Genomic DNA, 19,898 nt, shown 5'->3' on the forward strand with positions numbered 1-19,898 from the left:
CCTCAACAACCCCCCACTTTGCAGCCAACATCAACCGTTGCCCCGGTGTTGTTGTGCACCAATTCAGTTCCACTCTATGATTATTATCATATTATTATTCCTGATGCCGCTGCGGTTGACGAACGTCACGTATGTTTGTCTGATCCGCCGGATTCGCTCTGCTGGAATGGGAAGAAGGACAAATGGGACCGACTTCTCGTTGATGCAAACTGCCGCTCTAGATTTAGCTCAACTTACGATATCGAACAGACCCCAACCGCGGGAAAGGTTTATGATGATGACAGACGGATCCACGCTTGGGAGTAAGCGAACAAACCCCGCACTCTGCCGATAACGCGGGATTGTGTGAATAATTTCGTAGGTCAGTTTGTCGACCAGCATTAGTTGGCCGAGATTTAGAATAACACGATTTAACCTCAGTTCATAAGGTCCAAAAGTTCATTAAGTACCTGAAATTATTGAATATGAAACGAAACGAATAACCTGCAATTTCGTAATGATTCCTAACACGCTAACTAGCATAGTAACTAGCATAGGTAACGCGCTAACTGCACCAATGACGTTGAATCGCAATTAGCCATCTTCACTGCATTAACGCCAACAATTAAGATTGATAAGATTTTATGGCCACATAAAAATCATCATTTGTACAAAAGGCGCGAGAACGGATTCGCGGCACCAAGCACACATACACACAAACACACTTACCGTCCGAGAAGAGCACCTAGTAAAACAAGCCGTAAAATTAAAAGCTGATCAGATCATACGAACGGGAGGAAGACATGAAAGCCAAGAAATCCAACCAACCAAAGTACTCTCCCTATATTGGGGGCTCGCGAGACTGCAGCAATATTACCCATGACTTACCCTAAGGGTAGCAACGCAGAGAACCCATATCACTTAGCGGCCGCTGTCGGTCGCGGCCGGTTCCGTTTGCGGGTGCCGCTGTGGGCTGGGGAGGCTCTGGTGATGGGCGTCGATTATCTCACCTTGCGCTTTTTCCACCGCGAAAAAAGCCGTGGCAGCCCCAACGCCCCACGATGGGCACACGGACATTAAAAATAATTAATTTTATATCCCATAAATAAAAGCTCAGATAATAAATTTCATGAAATGATAACCTTCGCGGTGCTCCGCGTCAATGCGCCACACGCACACCCATATCTGCAGGCAACTTTATTTTGGTCGGTTGCCTTCAATCCCGTGTCCGGTGGTTGGGTGATTCCCGGAAGGGTAATATATCCGAAATAGTCGCTTATAAATTGCTACTTTTATTGCTATTCCAGCTTAATTATTGTATTAACCGTGAAGCTCTTGCCTCGGAACAGCGTGTTCGCGAAATATGAATGTTATGTACGCAAAGATGGAACTTTGATCCGAATTGACTCTCACTTATGCATATTGAACACAAGCAAAATCTACGTCTATTCATTGGAACGCAAAACTGTCGCTTTTAGACGTAGGATTACGTTTTTCGAGAGCTAATGGGGGGAGTTAAGAATCAGAATTTGGATTTGGACCCTCTGCTCTAGTTCGCAATAGTTTCAGGTTCTTTTTCGGAAATGTAAGACCCTTGTCTGGAAGGTCGAAAAATAAAGTCGAATTTTTTCAGATGTTAGGAAAAAAGTTAAGTGTTCAGGTATTTTGATTATTGTTTAAGGTATATTTGAAGATGTATTTGACAGGTCTTGACAGCTGTATGCGTAGATGCTGTCTGAAAATCTGTCCCTTGCTGGTGATATCGGTTCTGAAGCAACGGGGTGTTACAGAACGAATTCCAATGTATATTTTGAAACTTTAGGACAATACCTAAAGCGTTACATAAGGGTTTTAAGGGATAAGGGTGGAAATCCTTAAAATTGCCAAAAAGGCGGCCATTTTTGATAAAAATAAGTTATTTTTCATTAAAAATCGCTGTTTAGAAGCTCATAAAAAACTGAAAAAATGAGATATCAAAAAACGGCTATGTAACGATTCAGATAATTCATTTTCTATCATTTTCATTTTTTTTTTCACATGCTGAAAAAAAATTTCGGCCAAATCGGTCGAGTAGATCCTGAGATATCGATATCACCAGTTGAAAAACATGGTTTCGAGAAAAACGCGTTTGAATATCTATAATATATCCCTTGAGGTGACTTCACACTTTTGGATGTAAATTTCCAACAAAATCAAATATCGAAAAACCTTTTAGAACAACATTTCTGATAGAATAGGCTTCCCAAAAATATAAGAAACAAAAATTCATCTTTTTCGACCTTCCGGGTTCCCTCCTTAAAGGAGATATCATCATACAAACAAATTCATGATTGCCATGATTGTTTTTGTCGGGGGCGTTAAGCGGTACATTTTCAATATTTTTTTGGTAAAACACAATAACCACAGTATTCGACCGTTTTAAGATAGTCGGATTTAGATGTTTGAAATGTTTCACACTACATTTAGCGGAAGAAGATTACAATTTATAAAAAATGCGTATGGCACACATATCGGTGTTAGCAGGGTTTCGTGCTCATAGTCAATATATATATGGATGCTTCAATTGCCAAATCGATTAACTCCATAAAACAAGAAGCCGAGAAAAATGATAAAATATTATATGTTGTTTTTTTTTTAAGATGATCTGACGACATATTGAAAGTATAAGATGGAATAAACTTGGAGTATTTGTTATTGTTACTACAATTTTTTCGTGATTAAGGAAGTTAATTGATTTGGCAAGTGAAAGCCAAATATAAATTCAATTTAAGTCTTTAAATAATTTTTTTATTACGAATTTGAAAATTTTTTTTTTTTCAGATATTAAACGTCCACTTCTGTTTTTGTATCTTACACCATTCATTATGTTATGCTTTTGGACATTTCGGTCCCATTTATCAGGATTACGGGTTTTTTTCTTTGTCCAGTCGATTTTTTTGCTGCGATTCTTTCGTTGCTGTGATCATATGTCGAATCCCAATAAATACAAAACCGTTTCCGGTTTTGTCAAGCTTTCTGCCAGTAATTTGTGTTGATTCGATTCATTATTTTTCCTACTCAAATAATTTTTATTAACATCATCCATTTTAATGTTATAACGGTTTAATTTTTTTTACAATTCACACTAAATTTGAAGTTTATAAGTATCTGCACTTGTAGCAGCTCGAATATTACGCTTTTTTACTTCTTTTATTTTTCTCGAACTTCGTTCATGTAAGCGATTCGCGATGACAGCGGTACGGTGCAAATGAGAAAAAATTCTGCATGACTCAAGAAATAATCAAGCAAATGGAACTAAATTTGATATCTGGAGGTTTTAGGAGACAGTAAACGTTTATATGGTGGTTTGACACTCCTCCCCCCTTCCTGCATAACGCGAGAACTGATCAATCAAATGGAAACAAATTCAGCATGTGGAGGCTTTAGGAGACACGAAACGATTCAATTGTGGTTCGACAATCCTCCCTTCTTTCTAAGGAGGTATGTCGTACAAAAGAAACTGAATAATAAATAGTTCTGAATAACTCGAGAACTAAGCAAGCAAATGGAACCAAATTTGACACGTGAAGGTTTTAAGGAGCAATGAATGTTTCTATGGTGGATCGGCATGAACATGTATTCCATGTAACGGAGAAACATGTTTTTGTAAGTGATTGAAAAATCATGAACGAGAATTGTGTCTGAAAATAATTTGATATTATAATGACGAGTTTTGGTAGAAGTAAAAAGAAATTTTAAAGGGTCAAAAAGAAGATCAATCGATAAACAGTTCTGCAATTGGACCCTTGAAAGGTTCGCTTAGTAAGAAAACGTGGATATTTGGAGGTATTGATAACAAAAAATCCATTTTGGGAGGGACGAAGTTTGCGGGGTCAGCTAGTAGACAATAAATGAATAATAATGGATGAATAAAGAAATTTTATATTAATCCAAAAATCATGATTTTCTGTTTAATATGTTGTAAAAATATAACTTACTATTTCCTATTTTTACTATCCCCAGAGCTTGTTTGGATAATCCTGATTTATCTAGCTATTTTGTTTGGATAAGGCCATGGTTTAAGTGGTGATTATTACTCAATTGTGTGGCGATCCACAGAGTACGTGAAGACATGAACGTGTTCACATGGGCAGATAAGCCTGATAAGTATGATAAGTAAGAGTATGTGGTTGAGCATATGCAATTTATTTTCTGCTATCTACGTTCAGAGAATTCAACGTCGTGATATTTCGAACGTTCACATCATTATCAACACGCCCTTCTGTCGAGAGCCGCGGTGAAGAGCAACAAACAACTTTGTCGGAGGCTAAACGGAGGAAATTGGAGAAAGGTATAATATGCCACCCTTCAGTCAAAACGGTAATATTTCGATAATATACTTCAAAATAAACGTAACAACTAGGTATGCACACTGATTAGCCAACTATAAGTCAACAGTATCGGCTTTGTATTTTAGTCACTGTAAAACGAAATTACCATGACTTTTTCAGGACGACCAAATTATAGATTTCCCAACTATACGTGGTAAAACACCATAGTAACATAATAAATACTATGTCTTACAGTTTAATATCTTGAACGCCGCCTTATTCTTTTTGCGCCGTTTTGTTTAATTGGAACATCCTTCAGAACATAACTCATTGCATTCGAATTACAACTGTCACCTCTAACTTGTTTTCAAACAATAAAAATACCAACCAATATAATGTAGAAAATTACATAGAGAGTCAAGTACTTTTATTTTTATTTTTATGTTTTTGAAGCACATTACGACTGTCAAATTCACATGATAGGGAGCTGTCTTTAACTATCAGGATTATTAACTAATAGTTTTGCATCTACATGCTTGTTGATTTCCAAGTAAATTGGCCGTTCGGCCCGCTTTATACATATCTCCCACAACAATAAAATTGTTTAACTGCGGCATGGCCGCCAAAATCACTCACGTATACGTTCACTTCGCGCATTGTTGAGACACATGATAAAAAAATATCCACAGGGTTTCCTTTTGATGTTTCAACAGATCTTGATCTCTTATCTTGACAATGCTGGCCTGCATCTCTAGGCCCGACTAACGCTTATCTGTTATAGATCGATAAGAATCAATTCAATTGATTAGTTCATGGTGCGTCGTAATTGATAATCGGTAAATGCTACGTGATCATATAAAGATTTGGAAAATAACATGAAACAGAATATTGTACTAACGTTAGGATCGGCAAAGATGGCGATTTTTATAGCTCGCAGAGAACATCACAAGCATCAAAATTATCGCAAACCACACTCACATTGCGAAACAAACAAATGAAAATTGACAGTTCGAACGAATGTACAGCTTGAGCTTTGGTCGTGAGCCCTTTCTATGCTGCCTATGCTCAATTTGTGTTGGTTGGGATATGGATGTCAGGGTCTTCGTTAACGTAAACACCTTCATAATCCCTCGAAAGTAATTATCCACGATGGGAGTGCCCAAAACACATTGTTCGAAAAATAGGGTGATATTCAGTTTTAGTTCCAATTATCACTGATTCCATTATTCTTTGATGTTCCAGCTCCTGAACACTCAACTCACGTCTAAGTCAACTCCTCCCCATTCGTCCCTTTCATTTTTTGATATTTTTTTTCGTTCGAAGCTCTGATTCCTGATTCGGCCCATTTCATCGGGATCAGAACGAGGGAGACAGAAAGAAAACAAAGTTATTTATGAGAGTTTCAAATTGAATCACAGGCCATTAGAAACGTTTTTGCTTTCCTTTATTTACTTTAATTCTCGTATATTTTAGAGGCTTACCAACTTCTCTGTTGTTTTGCTGTTTTTTGCTGGATCGACATGGGGAATAATGCAGCATAATTTCGAGAAACATTAAATCGTCTTTAATCAGGTAGCAAATTCGCTGTAGCCGTCATATCGAGTTATATTAGATAATGTGTTAATATGAATCTCGGTACGATAGATACAGCGTCAGGTTCCGTTAGTGTGAAACGAAAACAGTAATGACTTTTTCGGTGACATAATCACTCTTTGAAAATAAAAATTATGAATGAAAGTTAACTTTTTCCGATCAAAAATATGTTTTCTAAGTCATTGGGAAACTTGTTGTTGTTTGTTGGAAAAAAATTCTGCTCTATTTCTGCTATCGTTACTATCGCTATTTGTTTGAGTTGCCGTGGTGCATGGCTTGTCAATTATTTTAAAATGCATTAATATGTCAGGATGGCCGAGCGGTCTAAGGCGCCAGACTCAAGAGTAACATCTTGCCTGCTTCTCATAGCGGGTAAGCGTCAACTATAAAGAGAGCTTTCTGGTCCTCTCTGAGGGCGTGGGTTCGAATCCCACTTCTGACAAGATTTATTTTTTTACTGTGTGAAACACCATTATCTCAATAAGAATGGGTCTTTTGTGCATTATTTTTATGTCAATGTCGCCATAACGAATGAAAGCGAAGAATATTCACATCGATGGATTTTTAATTTTGCACGGAAGGTTTGTCCTGATTCCGCTCCTGTGCAAAAAATTGTTCGAGACATACCACAAGATAGGTGCGATCTTGATTCCGAGTTTTCGATGGTAGAATTCTCTCTTGCTCTCCTTTCTTGTAACAATTCGGCTCCAGGATCGAATAGAATTAAGTTCAACTTGTTAAAAAACCTCCCTGGTGTGGCGAAACATCGCTTGTTGAATTTATTCAATCGGTTTCTGGAACATAATATTGTTCCAGATGATTGGAGACAAGTACGAGTTATAGCTATTCAAAAACCCGGAAAACCCGCGTCCGACTTCAATTCGTACCGCCCAATAGCAATGCTGTCTTGTATACGGAAATTGTTGGAGAAAATGATCTTGTTTCGCCTTGATCGATGGGTTGAAACGAATGGCCTACTCTCAGATACACAATATGGGTTCCGCAGGGGCAAGGGGACGAATGATTGTCTTGCGTTGCTTTCTTCAGAAATTCAACTGGCTTACGCCGAAAAAAAACAAATGGCTTCAGTATTCTTGGACATAAAGGGGGCCTTTGATTCTGTTTCAATAGAGGTTTTGTCAGACAAATTACAATCTCGGGGTCTGCCGCCTCTATTGAATAATATGTTATATAACTTGCTTTGTGAGAAACATTTGAATTTTTCTCATGGAGATTCGGCAGTGAGTCGGATCTCTTACATGGGCCTCCCTCAGGGCTCATGTTTAAGCCCCCTTTTGTACAACTTCTATGTAAGCGACATCGACAATTGCCTTACACAAAATTGCAACCTAAGACAACTTGCAGATGATGGAGTGGTGTCTGTCGTAGGATCAAACGAATCCGACCTGCAAGGACCCTTACAAGCTACTTTGAACAATTTTTCAACCTGGGCCATTGGGCTAGGGATCGAATTCTCCACGGAGAAAACAGAGATGGTGGTTTTTTCTAGGAAGCATAGACCAGCAAAACCAAAGCTTCAACTTTTGGGTAAACCGATCACTCATGCTATGTCATTCAAGTATCTTGGGGTCTGGTTCGACTCCAAATGTACTTGGGGGGCCCATATTAGGTATCTGAGTAAAAAATGTCAACAAAGAATAAACTTTCTCCGTACAATTACCGGCACCTGGTGGGGAGCCCATCCTGAAGATCTTATAATGTTGTATCGAACAACTATTCTCTCAGTGATGGAGTATGGCAGTTTCTGTTTTCAATCAGCTGCCAAAACACACCTAATTAAACTCGAGCGAATTCAGTATCTTTGTCTCCGTATCGCGTTGGGATGTATGCCCTCAACGCATACCATGAGTCTCGAGGTTTTGGCAGGCCTACTCCCACTAAAAGATCGCTTCAATTTATTATCTCTTCGGTTCCTCATCCGGTGTAAGGTTATGAACCCATTGGTGATCGGAAATTTTGAGCAGCTTATCGAGCTAAATTTTCATTCTGGATTCATGAGCTCATATCATGAATTCATCACCATGCAGGTTGATCATTCTTCGTATATTCCCAACCGTGTTTGTTTTTCTGACTACATCAATTCCTCTGTACATTTTGATCTGTTCATGAAGGAGAAAATCCATGAAATTCCAGATTATCTTCGATCGAGGATCGCTCCTACGATCTTCAAAGCAAAGTATGGGCGTGTCAATTGTGATAATATGTACTTTACTGATGGGTCCTCTATGAATGAGTCCATAGGATTTGGAGTGTTCAACGTATTTTTTAGCACCTCACACAGTCTTCAGTATCCTTGCTCAGTATATATTGCTGAATTGGCAGCAATACACTGGGCGCTGGACAGCGTCGCCTCACGACCTGTTGAACACTATTACATTGTAACGGATAGTCTTAGCTCTGTCGAAGCTATCCGTTCAGTGAGGCCGGAAAAGCACTCGCCGTACTTCCTTGAGAGAATACGTAAAATTTTGAGTGCTTTAACCAGACGCTGTTATGTCATTACCTTTGTCTGGGTCCCTTCACATTGCTCCATTTCGGGTAATGAGAGGGCTGACTCATTAGCAAAGGTAGGTGCAATTGAAGGCGATATTTATCAGCGTCAAATCGCCTTCAATGAATTTTATTCTTTAGTTCGTAAAAATACCATCGCTAACTGGCAACGCAAGTGGAACGAAGATGAATTGGGCCGGTGGTTCCACTCGATTATCCCTAAGGTTAGCCTCAAACCATGGTTCAAAAGTCTGGACTTGAGTCGGGACTTTATTCGGACCTTCTCCCGACTCATGTCCAATCACTGTTCTTTAGATGCGCTGCTTTTTCGTTTCAAGCTTGCCGACAGCAATCTCTGCGTTTGTGGCCATGGTTACCACGACATCGAACACGTTGTTTGGTCGTGCGAGCTATATTTTGTCGCCAGATCTAATTTAGAAAACTCCCTTCGAGCTCGAGGAAGGCAGCCCAATGTGCCGGTGAGAGATGTGTTGGCTCGGTTAGACCTTGATTACATGTCCCAAATATATGTTTTCCTTAAAGATATCGATCTTCGAGTGTGATTGTTCTTACATACTTTCCCCCCCATTTTCTCCTCCTTTTCGTCCTTCGCGAGCTATCGATTCCCTAACATTAGAATAAGTTAAATTGTTAATACATATTAGATGTGAGGATAGTTTAAGAATTCAGTGTGATGTGTGAGTATGAATGTGAAAGTGAGTGTGAGTGTGAGTGTGAACATGGTTACAATCTCCTTACATCCCATCCTTTTCCTAAAGAAAATGTGTCACCCTTCTAAACTCGAGTCGACCGCGAGTAATCGGTTTCCTATTTCATTAACCGTAGAATTAAGAAAACATGTTAATAGTAAAAGTATAGTTGAGAGTTTGGCTTCTTTAAACCTATGTAACTGAGCCTGTACAAATAAACGAATTATAAAAAAAAAAAAAAATGTCGCCATATAAATATTAACTTTTGTGAAACAAAATGTGTAGGCTACTGATTTACTGGCTTAGTTTGATAACGACATTTACGGGTTCGAATCCCACTTCTGACAAGATTTATTTTTTACTGTGTGAAACACCATTATCTCAATAAGATTGGGTCTTTTGTGCATTATTTTTATGTCAATGTCGCCATATAAATATTAACTTTTGTGAAACAAAATGTGTAGGCTACTGATTTACTGGCTTAGTTTGATAACAACATTTACAAAGCGGCTCAATGGTCTAGGGGTATGATTCTCGCTTTGGGTGCGAGAGGTCCCGGGTTCAAATCCCGGTTGAGCCCGGATTCTTTTAGTTTCCTTTTTAATGATAATTGAAAAAACAACTTATCAATCGTTCTTCATACGAGTAAAATATACTCAGAAGAAGATTTGCCAACTTCTACTAATTCTTTTGATCTATTTTTCCATCACCCTAGTCAAAATATATTGGAGAAACCGAGTCCGTTGAAACTTGTTCCTAGACATTAAATTGTTATAAATTTTGAATATATCGTTTTCAAGATAATCGTTATCTGGTTCTGTAGGATCAGCTGAAGATGATTGAGTCATGACTCATTCCTTCTCCAGCGTGAATAATAATACGACGAGCACGAGAATAATGAGCAAGCGTTATTTTTCGGCTTAGTGTTTTAGCTATAATAAATATCGTGGCGGTTTTTTCCAATTGAAATACACACGGTCACAGGTGATTTTATGTTCATTTCATCATCACTATTATTCCACATTTCTAATAACAAACCATTTAAGCTGCCTTTTTTAAAATCCGTTTATGATTAGAGGCTCAGCTACATAGGTTCAAAGAAGCCAAACTCTTAACTATACTTCTACTAAAATATATTAACATGTTTCCTTAATTCTATGGTTAATAAATTAGGAAGCCGATTACTCGCGGTCGACTCGAGTTTAGAAGAGTGACACATTTTCATTAGGAAAAGGATGGGATGTAAGGAGATTGTAATCGAGATGGAAAAAAAATCTCGGATTGTAATAATGTTCACTCTCACACTCACATTCACATTCTCATTCACACTCACATTTCACACTCAATTCTTAAAACTATCCTTATATCCGATTTGTATTTACGCTTAAGGTGAAGGTGGAAGATAGCCATTGTAGTAGTATAGGTAAACCCACGTGTAAAAATGGGGTAATAGTGTTTGTGAGAGAAGAGCAAAGCACACATAAATAGATCAATTCACTTATTAGACTGTGTGGCGCTTCATTGACACGAGTCTTTGAATACATTTGAAAAAAAATAACAGTTCAATACTAAAGTAAAATGTATGAACGATATGTTCCGATGAACAATTGCAAATCTAAACATATATAGAAGGTGCATTTGCATATGAAGTAACATTCTGATTATGCGCGAGCGTAACATCAGCAAATTTATAACACATGCGAATTGGGGCTCTTTTGGTATTAACAAGATCTTCCGCATAGTAACTCGATGTTGATAATTCCTCAATATGTTCCTTCGTTGATCGTATTGTTTTCACATATTAGGCTGTCAAAAAAGTCCTGCGGTATTTCCGCGAGGTGTCGTTGTAAGCGCGTAGTTCTAGTTGTATTCATTGTATCGAGTCATACTATAGCTTGTTGGAAAGGTATTATATAGTCCTATAATATAGTCCTCGACAGTGGTTTGTTTGGTCGTTCGTGAGTTATAGTGTCGCAAATATGGAGCAAAATAAAGAGAAAATCCGACATATTTTACAGTACTACTATGACAAAGGCAAAAATGCATCTCAAGCTGCCAATAAAATTTGTGCAGTTTATGGACCCGATACAGTTTCCATTTCCACCGCACAACGATGGTTTCAACGTTTTCGTTCTGGTGTAGAGGTCGTCGAAGATGCGCCACGCTCCGGAAGGCCTGTCGTCGAAAATTGCGACAAAATCGCTGAATTAGCCGAGAAGGACCGGCATAGTAGCAGCCGTTGCATCGGCCAAGAGCTGGGGACAAGTCATCAAACCGTTATTAACCATTTCTCACGTAACTTTTGAAAAGGTCCTATGTAACAAATGTAAACAAATCGAGTTAATGGATGCACGCTATTAGTTTTCAATCATTGAATGTATTACAAAAACAATCGTTCACGTATCTATCTTCATCATCTTTTTGTCGCCGATACAAAAAATATCCAATGTACAGATTCGAATTTTAAGCACCCGGCTGTTACTTCGGACGCCACTTTCCTCCGACGGCCGAAACGTCCGAAGTAACAAAGCAGTCAAAACAACTCGCAGTCGTACTTCGGTCGTTTTGGAATTTGTTTCTTATAGGTGTTGTTATCGATTTCAGTGCAATTCAACGAGTGATAACAATAATAATCAGTCTTTAGAACGAAATGCTGATATTTGGATTGTTGTTTATTAGTTAGTTTCAAATTTTTATAGTGCAACGTAATATGTCCAATGAGCAAACGCGGGCAGTCAAAACGTCCAATGTAACATTTTTCGCACCGAGGCTTCAACCTTAATCTCAAATCACGGAACAATAGTTACGATTGGTTTTACGAAGTTATTCTTGACAGCTAGTGGTGAAAACAGTGATAAAGATTGATAGCTTTTAAGACAATTCGCGAAATAATGTTCGGGTCTTCAACTACGTTTTTCTCGAGTTGGCGAAAATGTTACATTGGACCTTTTCAAAAGTTACGCGAGATTTGAAGAAGCTTGGATTCACAAAAAAGCTCGATGTATGGGTGCCACACACGTTGACGCAAAAAAAAACATCTTTGACCGTATCGACGCATGTGAATCGCTGCTGAATCGCAACAAAATCGAGCCGTTTCTGAAGCGGATGGTGACTGGCGATGAAAAGTGGGTCACTTACGACAACGTGAAGCGCAAACGGTCGTGGTCGAAGCCCGCTGAAGCGGCTCAGACGGTGGCCAAGCCCTCATTAACGGCCAGGAAGGTTCTGCTGTGTGTTTGGTGGGATTGTCAAGGAATAATCTATTATGAGCTGCTTCCCTATGGCCAAACGCTCAATTCGGACCTGTCCTGCCAACAACTGAACCGCTTGAAGGTAGCACTCATGAAGAAGAGGCCATCTTTGATAAATAGAGGCCGCATTGTCTTCCATCAGGACAACGCCAGGCCACACACTTCTTTGGTGACGCGTCAGAAGCTCCGGGAGCTCGGATGGGAGGTTCTTTTGCATCCGCCGTATAGTCCGGACCTTGCACCAAGTGACTATCACCTGTTTTTGTCCATGGCGAACGAGCTAGGTAGTTAGAAGTTAGCCACAAAAGAGGCCTGTGAAAATTGGCTATCCGAGTTTTTCGCCAATAAGGAAGCGAGCTTCTATAACAAGGGTATTATGAAGTTGGCATCTCGTTGGGAACAAGTCATCGAACAAAACGGCGCATATTTGACTTAAAACAGATGATTGTAACTAATTTTATGAATAAATGAAAATTCAAAAAAAATACCGCAGGACTTTTTTGACAGCCTAATATTATGTATTCCGGCGACCTCAGTACCATGTGAGGGAGTTTTTCCGAAAACAAGACAAGTTTGCACTGAAAGATGTAGTAGACTTTAATCGGATAACATTGAAAAAAAATGTTTATAAATATAAAAATAAAGAAGATCATTGTGATGGAAATATATCAGAGAAAACCTTCAGTAAAGTAATATTTTTACTTTTCTCTGCACTGGTTTTTGTTTTAAGCCTTATTTTTTACGTCTTTTATTATTCTTACGTCTTTTATTATTTTATTATTTTATCAATTATTTACTAATTCGAATAAACCAGTTCTTGAAAAGAGGCGTTGAGCCGCTCAAATTAGCCGGCTCTTTTCATTGAGCGCACGGCTCTGAGCCGCTCACTGAAATGAACCGTTTTGCCCATCTCTAAAGCACATGTAAATAGATCAATTTACTTATCAGACTATTTGGCGCTTCACTGACACGAGTCTTAGAATACATTTGAAAAAAAAAATAACAATTCAATACTGAATTAAAATGTATGAACGATGTGATCCGATGAATAATTGCAAATATAAATATATAAAAAAGGTGTATTTGCATATGAAGTAAAATTCTGATCATACGCGAGCGGTAACATGAGCAAATTTATAACACATGTGAGTTGGGGCTCTTTTGGTATTAACGAGTTCTTCCGCACAGTAACTCGATGTTGATATTTCCTTAATATTGTAACTGTCGTTCATAACTGCCTGGAGCGATGACTCTGCCATCACTGAAAAGCTAAACCGCAGACAACAAAATCGGCCATCTGTCAATTGACAGGGTCGGTATAAGTTGCGCATCAACTCATTTGAGGGACCGCGCGTATGAAACTATGGACTGGTTTGAGGCGATGAGAGATCGCGTCCATGAATGGGGTGGCAAGTACCGTCACTGAAAAGGACAGGGCATTATTGTGCTCGGCCTGTCGGCATTGTTCCCACTTGTCCATTATATGTGGTCTTTCTTTCTGTTGGTGACCGTCTCCGGGAGTAGAAGTGCGCGTCGTGTAAAGTAACTGTTCTAAATTCAAATATGTAGATAAATGTAGTTATAGTAATGTTCAGTGTTGTTTGTTTAATAGGTTTTGTTGATAGTTCACTTCATTTAAATTGTGAACATCGTAAATATAAAAAACACAAAAAGAAAAGGTAATTTAAAATGAATGAAATGGGGACGCCACGGTTACTAACGCCGGCTGGTCAGGTCCGACCAGTGGGCCTTTTTTTTGTATATTCATTTTCAAAGACGCCAGGAGACATAGAAGGCCACGGCAGAGAGAGGCCCTGCAGAAGGGACGACCAGTAACACCCAGCCAGGAATCAAAAGCGAGCTATCGATAAAACCGAGTTTGCCACCGACTCGGAAATCCGGAGTTAAGCCAGACCAGACCGCAAGTACCGTGTGCTGTAAAACCCCACCCCCGAAATATAAAATACGTTACCCGCTACCTTATGTGTTATTCCCTTGTGAACAAACAGCCCTGAACCTTCCCGTTTTCTTTTGTCCGTTATTCCGGGCTCGGAAAGGTAGCCGTCACCCCTCACCCGTAGTCAGCCAAAAAGAAGGTTTCGCCATAGGAGCGTAGGGGACGATTGTTAGAGAGGCTCCCCACGAGTGACGTGAGTGGCTCCATTCAGGATAGACGGAAATAGATTGACTCCCGGAAAATTGTGAGTTGCCAGGTTCTGGTTGAGGGTGACTGAGCATCTTATAACGACCCTGAGTGATCCCGAGCAGCAGGGAATTACAATATTTTCCATCGTTGATCGTATTTTCTTAATATTAGGGTTTTCCAACTTTAAATTCCGAAAGTAAATTGAAATAAAACACACTTAGAATCCGAATTTCGATGAAACTTTTATTTCAAATTAAAGTTTGGTTTATGCCATTATGTGTGAAATACAACATCATTCAAATGTTCACCTAGGGCTTCCTCACACACCTTGATCCGGAACAGGTAATTTTCGATGACTTTTCGGCACATATGGGTCATAACTTCACGAATGTTGTCTTTCAAATGTTCAAGAGTTTGCGGAGAGTTGGCATAGACACGGTCTTTCGCATAACCCCACAAAAAAAAGTCTAGCGGGTTCAAATCGCATGATCTGGACGGCCAATTGGCATCACCAAAACGCGAAATTATGCGTCCCTAAAATTTCGTTCGCAATATGGCCATGTTCGGTCGTGTTGTGTGGCACGTGGCGCCGTCCTGCTGAAACCACATGTCATCCGTATCCATATCTTCAATTTGTGGCAAAAAAAAATCGGTTAACATGCGGCCATAGTGCTCACCATTCACAGTTACCGTCTCGCCGTCCTCATTTTCAAAGAAATACGGCCCGATGACTCCACCAGACCATAATGCGCACCAAACAGTGACTTTTGGCGGATGCAATGGCCTCTCAATAATCACGTGTAGATTTTCTGAGTCCCATATACGGAAATTTTGGGTGTTCAAATAGCCACCGAGCTCGAAATGTGCCTCATCGCTGAAGAAAATTTGATGCGAAAATTCAGCATTTTGCTGCTGTTGTTCGTTCACCCAATCGACGTATGCCCGACGCATTCCATGGTCACCGCGCTCTAATTTTTGTACCAGTTGGACTTTATATGGATGTAGGTGCAAGTCCAAATGCAAAATTCGCCACAATGATGTGTTTGACAAACCCAATTGCTGAGCACGCCGTGGAATCGAAACATTCGGGTCATCCTCCACACTGGCAGCAACAGCAGCAATATTTTCGGCCGAACGCACATTACGATGATGCACAGGTTTTACAATATCAGCTACGGATCCAGTTCGTTCGAATTTACGCATTACATTAGCGATTGTGTGCTCTGTAGGCCGCCCATGACGACCAAAATCCGTCCGTAATGCTCGCAAAACATTTGCCGGTTTTTCATCATTTTTATAGTATAATTTAACAAAATCAACACGTTGTGCGATGCTAAAATGATCCATATTGTAAAATGGCAGACATTCAACTAACGATATGACGCTTTGGTTGACAGATATGTCAAACGGTTGTCAGCGCAGGGCTGTATACTTTCGGAAGCCCGAAATGAAAAACCCTGTATATTCACGTGGGTGAGCCTTAACCCTTCTCTTCGTTGGCTGAGGCATTTTGATTGAATGTAATACTTTTCCATTTACTATTTTTGAAAGCATAGGCAGCCGTGGCAGTGTTCCGAGCTCTGCAATACAATTTTCTTAACCAATGTTAAAGTTACTAAAACTTACATTAATGACCCATTAAACGTAAAAACAATAATTGTATTGATATCAATACAATTTAATTTTATTGATTCTCATGACATGAAACGCTATGACTCAGGAATAACATTTTATTGAGTGGTTTTATAGCTGTCTGGCATCAGTGTCGAAAAAATAACGATGTTTTCACCAATACAAACAAAACTATTGCGGAAAGTTGAAAAATTAAAATTCAATTCTCAGAGCACTAGATCGAGTTTCCCTACGTTTTTCACTATACAGTTTGACGGCAGATGAAAATTTAATATCTTGTGAGTAATCGATTAGAGTTTGGTTGATATTACTTGACGGGAAGTGTGAGAAAACGATCATTTTCTTCACACTGTTCCAAAAAATTATTGATTTTCGGGCTAGGGGTGAGGGAGGGAGATGAAAGAAATGAGCGCCATTGTGACTTCCTTCCACCTTCACCTTAATAGTAACGATTTCAATCTACATTTGGCAACGCATAAAAACCTACAACAATGTGTGCGTGTAATGTAAAGATACACAAAAGAGAGTGATTGAGAACCGACGCTCTGAATAATTTCATTGAGTTCAACCTTGGATTTGATGTTACGAACACAATTGAACCACAATTTCATTCACAACACGGCTCTTTACTAAGCCTCCAAAGTGATGTTGACACCTCGCTGGCAGGAGCAAGATTGGATATATTTTCCATTCCACGCTAGTAAACAATTCGTTTACAAATTAGTTCGAAGTCTAGAATTATTTGATCATGATAATTGAAGTTGATATAACGCGGATTCTAGTCGATCTCTAGAGCAGCAATCTGGAGAGCAAATGTGCGAATAGAGCATCGGAAATTATCTCAAAACGGTTCATGGCACGACTTATACAATAAATTAAGAAAAAATGGCTATGAATATTGAGTATTCATTTTGCGAATACATCATTTTTCTCGCTACACAGGTCTCTCTCAAAATATTCGATGAATGATGCTGCTGCAAGGATACGGTCAGTTTCCGTTTCCGAACCGGAAATTGTATCAATCCCCCGAGGTATTCATGTAACAGGAAATGAATTCAATTACGTCCCGCGGCAGCTGCAGCGCTCCCTAGATGTGATAATGAGATTTCTACAAATCAAATTAATAATCCCACCCGACCGGTATTTTTTCCGGTCCCCACACATGCGTTTGCATCGCTCGGCAAGCGAGTGGGTGGAGGGACCAACGTTCGCGTGAAGGCCACCACTTAATTATAGGTCAATTTAGTCCCTCGCACAATCTTTCGGCACCGGTGGGGTTGAAGGTTGGACAGAAGGCGAGGGTCACGACGGCACGTGGCATGCAACCGTTTGTTTTCCGTTTGATGTTTTGCACGGTTCTGCTCTTGTCGCTGTTTGATAATCCCATTTTCAATGAGGCAACACGCCAATGCGCGTAGGGTAAATCGGGTAAATAGAAGTATGATCCCGAATTGATTCTGCCACAGGAGGGGTTATCGAGCTGAATCGTTGCCGGCGGACAGTCGTCCTATCGCACCCAACCAATGACGCCTCTAAATCATACCGGAATGAGAGTTTTATAGGATCCAATAATAAGCGGCTGCAATCGTTGCAAGATATCGGGGGCTTGACTAAATGGAGTGTGCCGAATCGACGTTTGCCGTGCGATGTCTTATGAGTGGTTGATGTAATCTGGAGGGACGAAGTGTTAATTTGTATACGCCATATGTTTATATTCGGTGGAGGGGGAGTTGGCGGGAAATTATTTGTTTGCTGCTGATGTGTCAAATTGGAACAGTAACAAGGAGAGGTAACAGTCTGCTTGTACTTTTCATACCTTGTATCCTGCATTATTCGTATTACTATTTTATGTAAATTGTTATTCGGATTCTGGATTCGGGTTATTCCAATCGGAGATGGAATGTTATTAGCATCTAGCTAGGATACCTCAAAGACGATATTTTCAGTTGACATTTCTAAAAATGCCCATCTTGCTGATATTGATGATTTCATTTTTAAACCGATGTATTGACGCCAGAAGAGTGAGATTTTCAGTCCTACCTTATATAAAAAAAAACTATCCCTAACTTGAAACTGGTAGTAGTCTACATTTTGTCACCGGGGTGTAGCTTATGATTAAAGTGTCTGCATAACAATATATTTTCTTTTTTTTTTTTTTTAATTCGTATATTTTTACAGGCTCAGTTACTTAAGTTCAAAGGAGCCGAATTCTTAAATATAATTTTAAAACTATATATATAAACAATTTTCTTACATCTATGGTTAGTAAGGTGGAAAACCGATTACTCGCGGTGTACTCGAGTTTAGGAGGGTGACATATTTTTAGGAGAAGGATGGGATATAAGGAAATTGTAACAATGTTGATGAACACTCAATTTATAAATCTATTCGTATATCTATAGTGTATTTACATTTCAACTTATTCTACTATTTATAGCAAGGGGACGAATTACCCGCAAAGGAAGGAAAGGAGGGTATAAGGATGTAGGGGCAATCACACACGAAGATCTATAGCTTTAAGGAAAACATATATATGGGACATGTAATCAAGGTCTAACCGAGCCAACACATCTCTCACCGGCACATTGGGCTGTCTTCCTCGGGCCCGAAGGGAGTTTTTTAAATTCGATCTGGCGACCAGATACACCTCGCACGACCAAACAATGTGCTCGATGTCGTGATAACCTTGGCCACAAACGCAGAGATTGCTGCTGGCAAGATTGAAACGGCAGAGTAGTGCATCTAACGAACAGTGATTGGACATGAGTCGGGAGAAGGTGCGAATAAAGTCCCGACTCAAGTCTAGACTTTTGAACCACGGTTTGAGGCTAACCTTAGGGATAATCGAGTGAAACCACCGGCCCAATTCATCTTCATTCCACTTGCGTTGCCAGTTAGCGATGGTAAGGAAGTACGGCGAGTGCTTTTCCGGCCTCACTGAACGGATAGCTTCGACAGAGCTAAGACTATCCGTTACAATGTAATAGTGTTCAACAGGTCGTGAGGCGACGCTGTCCAGCGCCCAATGAATTGCTGCCAATTCAGCAATATACACTGAGCAAGGATTCTGAAGACTGTGTGAGGTGCTAAAAAATTCGTTGAACACTCCAAATCCTGTGGACTCGTTTATAGTGGACCCATCAGTAAAGTACATATTATCACAATTGATACCCCCATACTTTTCATCGAAGATCGTTGGAGCGATCCTCGATCGTTGGTAATCTGAATATCCATGGATATCTTGCTTCATGGACAGATCAAAATGCACAGAGGAATTGATGTAGTCAGGGAAACAAACACGGTTGGGAATATACGAAGAAGGATCAACCTGCATGGAGATGAATTCATGATATGAACTCATGAATCCGGAGTGAAAATTTAGCTCGATCAGCTGCTCAAAATTTCCGATCACCAATGGGTTCATGACCTTAAACCGGATGAAGAACCGAAGAGATAATAAATTGAAGCGATCTTTTAGTGGGAGTAGGCCTGCCAAAACCTCGAGACTCATGGTATGCTTTGAGGGCATACATCCCAACGCAATACGGAGACAAAGATACTGAATTCGCTCGAGTTTAATGAGGTGTGTTTTGGCAGCTGATTGAAAACAGAAACAGCCATACTCCATCACTGAGAGAATAGTTGTTCGATACAACATTATAAGATTTATATATTTTCTTGTTTGCCACAAATTATTGATTGCAGAACTCATCACTCAGTAAATCTGGGTGCCCAATGTTTTGTATCTCTAATCTTCCACATTCGT

General features: G+C 39.6%; 1 protein-coding gene and 2 non-coding genes across 12 annotated transcripts in view; all 3 read left to right on the forward strand.

The window, feature by feature from the left end:
- LOC129777929 (mpv17-like protein) overlaps positions 1–19,898 on the forward strand; it is a 505,117-nt gene that overhangs the window by 464,074 nt on the left and 21,145 nt on the right. Inside the window, exon 1 of one of the 10 annotated variants that reach the window (XM_055784595.1) lies at positions 4,320–4,338. The exons of the other annotated variants lie outside the window; for them this stretch is intronic. The gene's annotated coding sequence lies outside the window, so the exon portion shown is untranslated. Of the gene's footprint in view, positions 1–4,319; positions 4,339–19,898 lie in introns of those variants that run through there. 10 annotated transcript variants of the gene reach the window in all.
- Trnal-caa (transfer RNA leucine (anticodon CAA)) lies at positions 6,188–6,324 on the forward strand. Its single transcript has 2 exons — positions 6,188–6,225; positions 6,280–6,324. It is a non-coding gene; the product is annotated as a tRNA-Leu (tRNA).
- Positions 9,612–9,683, forward strand: Trnap-ugg (transfer RNA proline (anticodon UGG)). Its single transcript has one exon. It is a non-coding gene; the product is annotated as a tRNA-Pro (tRNA).

The sequence above is a fragment of the Toxorhynchites rutilus genome, chromosome 1 (genome assembly GCF_029784135.1).
Source record: "Toxorhynchites rutilus septentrionalis strain SRP chromosome 1, ASM2978413v1, whole genome shotgun sequence".
Taxonomy (NCBI): Eukaryota; Metazoa; Arthropoda; class Insecta; order Diptera; family Culicidae; genus Toxorhynchites; species Toxorhynchites rutilus.